The 4,551-nt window shown below is 39.7% G+C and overlaps 1 long non-coding RNA gene across 1 annotated transcript; it reads right to left on the bottom strand.

Annotated features, from left to right (window-relative positions):
- Window positions 1-3,274: 3,274 nt before the first annotated feature.
- Window positions 3,275-4,551, bottom strand: LOC131384091 (uncharacterized). Its single transcript, XR_009214607.1, has 3 exons — window positions 4,525-4,551; window positions 3,885-3,991; window positions 3,275-3,299 (listed from the first exon to the last, which is right to left on the bottom strand). It is a non-coding gene; the product is annotated as an uncharacterized LOC131384091 (long non-coding RNA).

Raw genomic sequence — 4,551 nt, 5'->3', positions numbered from 1 at the left:
CTTTGTGTGTGTAGTTTGTATACAATTCCCAGAACTTCAAAATAAGACAACTCCTTGAGAGTGAATTTGTCCAAATTGTCAACTAGAGAGTACGTTTGACCATCAGCCCAAGGCCTCACTGCATAAACCAGTGATGTGCTAGAACCAGCTTATACTGGCTTGCAGGAGCTCATGGTTAAATTTGCAGAATTTTGTGAACCAGTTGTAAAGCACAAACATTATTGAAAGTTAAATTTTCTAAATCTGTAATTAAATAAATTGTGTTAAAAACAAAGGTAATAAATACTCCGAATTCATCATTTCCAAATTATTGTACATCATTTTACTACTATCTCTGCTCCGGGGATTATTTGCATCTATTATCTCCATATGGTGGAAATATGACATCGTCCTGTGCTACTGCACAGCTCTGCCCAACTCTGTTCAGTGACATCACAGTGGTAGCTTGAAGTCAGCCAAGGTGAGTGTATTTATACCATGGAAATCAAAAAAATGCTACAAATCAGGGCTTGCTTTTGTTTTGTTGATTGTCTAGACTTAAGGAAGTGATGGAGAAAATGGTAATAATGCAGATTAAACTTAAAAGCCTGTCATGTCTGGAAATGTTACATGGCAAATGGCACAAAAATTGAGAAACTATTCTTCCAGCATTTGAAAACTGTTATCTGGTTCAGCAAAGCAGTCGCTCATCTCATTGATGAATGAATGGAGTTCTGGCATGCCCTTGTTGCTTCACTTTCATCTTACTCATTAATGTAAAAGAAAATATCAGCTGACATTCATGTCAGAACTACACTCATTTCCCAGCTGCTTCCCTAGATTGGCTATAGATACAAGAACTCAGCAAAAGTCAATTAAAGTGTTCTGTGAGAACCGATTGGCTATATGGAATTTAAAATAAAGTGCTGTTGTTTATTTTATGATTTTATGGAATGGTATGCTACACATCCTTTGTATCAGTTAAATTTTAACAAACTTACATACATAAGTTCAATAGATGCATAATTTTTCGAAAGCTGGTTGTTAAATATTGACCTGCACACTGCTTGGTATCTCCCACACCAAAGCGGGGGACTGATCATAAGAGGATACTGGGTTCTAATGAATGACAGTAATAGTTTTGCAGGAAGAATGCCAGTGAAAGGAAGCTGGACTTCATGAAGCCCTAAGAGGTTCTGACAAATGGGAATTTCATTGCTTATGCAGCCCTAACCAGATGAGGGAGACTGGGAGTAATAGGCATTAAAGAGCTGTTTTTATGGTTGTTTTGGGGAGAACAAAGGTTTCATTGGGTCTCACCATGGTCTATATCATGGTTTCTCAATCTTGGTACTATATGGAACCAGATAATTCTTTGTAGTGAGGCTCTCCCCTGTGCATTGCAGGATGTTTAGCAGCATGCCTTACCTCCACCTACCACATGCTGGTATCCCCTTCCCAGTTGTCTGAAGACATTCCCCCAGGGTGACAACATTGCCCCCGGTTGAAAATCACTGACCCAGATGAAATATCACTTATATTTATTCAACTCAACAAATACTGTCATCTGCTATATGCAAGACACTGTTCTAGACACTTGGGATATAGATGAAGAAAGCAAAGAGGACCTCCCTCATGGAGCTGCAATTGTGATTTTCTAATCCCATTTAGTTTTTTTTCCACCTGAATGTGGCCGCTTGAGAGCAGAAATTGGGTCTTATTTATCTCTGGGACTCCAGCCTGTCAGGGCACAAGGCCTGGCACCAAGGTCCTCATTAAATGTCTGTTGAACTGCATCAGTCTGAACCCCCTTGCTGGTTGGACACTCTGCCTACCCCTACACTCTAGTTTCTCATACTCTCACTCCTTGGACCCACCCCTGTGCTTCAGCCATGAGGAATGAAAGCCATGCTTTCTTTCGCTTGGAGATCTTTCTTAATGTTTTTCCCCGGGGGGGGGGGGGGGGGGGGGGGTTTTGTCTTCTATTGATGCGTTACAAACTGCTACAAACACAGCAGCTTAAAACAACATCTGTTTATGACGTCATGATTTCTGTAGGTCAGAAGTCTAGGCACAGTGTGGCTGGGTTCTCTGCTCAAGGTCTTGCAAGTCTGAAATCGAGGTGTCAGCTGACTCCATTCTCATCTGCAGCTCAGGGTCCTCTTCCAAGCTCATCCAGGTTGTTGGCAGAATTGTTTCTTGCTGGCTGTATTCAGGGGGTTGCACACAGCTCTGAGAGGCTGTTCTCTTGTCCTTGTCACACGGGCGACTCCATGTTCAAAGGCTAAGGTGGAGAATTTCTCATACATCAAATCCTCCTCATGCTTCAAATCTCTTTCTCCAGGAAGGAACTTGTCCCTTTCAAGGACTCATGTGATTAGGTCATGTAATATGCCAGATAACATAACCTAACCATGGAAGTGATATCCTGTTATATTCACAGCCTCCTTCACCTCCTGATGCAGGGAATTAACAAGGGTGTGGATCCCTAGGGATCATCTTAGCATTTTGCCTCTGGCACTTGGACTCCCCCACTCCTCTTAAACTTCATTACCCCATTCTTCTTGCCTTTTATAATAGATCTTGGCTTTTATGTCACTATTTAATAGCAATAGTAGTTTACTTTCATTGAGTTACTTTTAAAAGCTGTGCCCCATGCTTTACATATAGTATTGTATTTACTTTTCATGGCAGCCATATGAAGTAAATATTATTTTTATTTTTGCACTTAGAGTTCCCTCTGCCTACCACTCTTCCCCTACATAATCTTCCCTGATGACTCTGTCTAAAAATAGCTTTTAGTAGAATGCCAACTAATACGTGCAGAAGGAATGATGATGGAATTAGAAAATCACCTCTTGGCAACCATTGTGCTAGTAATTGATTCAGGCAAGAATCATTAATGGATGTTAAAACCAGTGGGTAAAAGTTTGATGGGGAACAGCATAATTATATAAGCTCAAAGTATCTCCCTAAAATATTTTTAGATAATTTTAAAGGAAAAAGTAGTGTCTTTATGTTGGAGAAAGCTGGCAAACATCACTTTAACTAAATTAGCAGAGTTAATATCACCAGTAATGGGATAAAGCTATCCCAAATGCTCCCTAAGGTGAAGTGCTGAGAAGGACATCTCACTTCCAGGGTTTTCCCACCATATCAGATATGCCCAAATTGAGGGGTTACTCTGCAAAATAACTAGTCTGTACTTTTCAAAAATTTCAAGGTTATAAAAGGCAAAGAAAAGCTGAGCAACCATCCCAGATTAATGGAAATTAAAGGGACATGACAATTAAATGGGACGTGTGATCCTGGATTGAATCCTAGACAAGAAAAAAAAAAGTACAAGTGTTAAAATTTTAACAAGTTCTGTAGATGAGATAATAGTATCAATGTTAATTTCTCAATTTTTGTAATTATATTGTGGCTATGTAAAGAAAACTTCTTTGCTTTTAGAAAATATACATTAAAGTATTTAGAGGTAAAGGGATATTATATCAGTAGCTTACTGTCAAATAGTTCAGAAAATAACAACATAAAAGAAAGAGTGACAAAGCAAACATTGCAAAACGATAATAGGGAACCTGAGTGAACGGTGTATAGGAGATCTTTGCATTATTCTTGCAACTTTTCTGTATGTGTATTTGAAATTATTTAAAAATAAAATTTACCAAAAGAAAATATAATAAGAATAGCATCCAACTTTGCATCCCTTAACCTGCTTTACTTTTCTGCAGGGCCCTTCTCACTGCTGGCTATAGCATATGTTTTATTTAACTTTCACAGCAACCATATAAAGTAGGTACTATTATTGTTCTTTGCCTTTACAACTCCTTTTGCCTGAAAGGCTCTCCTCCCAATGTATGTGATGTAATTCCCTAAGGTCTTTCCGGACTCCACTGAAATACCATTGATAATAGCAGCAACGTTAATTTCTTCCTTGACTAGGCTGCAAACTTCATGGGAGCAGACTTTGTTTTGTTCACTTCTGATTCCTCAGTGGCTTCAACAGTACCTGGCACAAAGTAGGCACTCAATAAATATGTGTTGAATGAAATATCTAGATGTTAGAGAAGGTAAGCTTAAGAAGAACAGCAGGTGGTAGAATCAGACTTTGAATACAAGAAGAATGATTCTAGAACTACTAACTACTGTGCTCTTCTGAGGCTGCTTTTCCAGGCAACCCCCAGGCTTTCCCAAATTCAAGACAAGACCACTGTGGTAGTCAGCTTCTGATGTGGCTCCCAATAACTCTCATCTCCTGGATTCATGCCTCTGTGTGTTCCCCTCTCCTGGGGCTGGACCTTGTAACTCACTTACAGCAAATAAAATATGACAAAAATGGTGGGGTGCCACTTCCATGATTAGGTTATCTACAGAAAAGATTGTGCCTTCCATCTTGCTAGCAGACGCTTGCTGGCATGTTTTCTTGCCTTCTTACTGCTATGTTGTGAGATGCTCCCTGGAGAGCGACAAGGAACCAGGCAAGGCCTCTAGCCAATAGTGTGAAAAGAACTGAATCCTGCCAACAAACACAAGAGTACTCACTTTAGAAGCAGATCCTCCCCAGTCAAG

The sequence above is a fragment of the Hylobates moloch genome, unplaced genomic scaffold (genome assembly GCF_009828535.3).
Source record: "Hylobates moloch isolate HMO894 unplaced genomic scaffold, HMol_V3 SCAFFOLD_8, whole genome shotgun sequence".
NCBI classification, from domain to species: Eukaryota; Metazoa; Chordata; class Mammalia; order Primates; family Hylobatidae; genus Hylobates; species Hylobates moloch.
The sequence above is the reverse complement of the archived record's forward strand: the minus strand, read 5'-3'. Positions and strand labels throughout refer to the sequence as shown.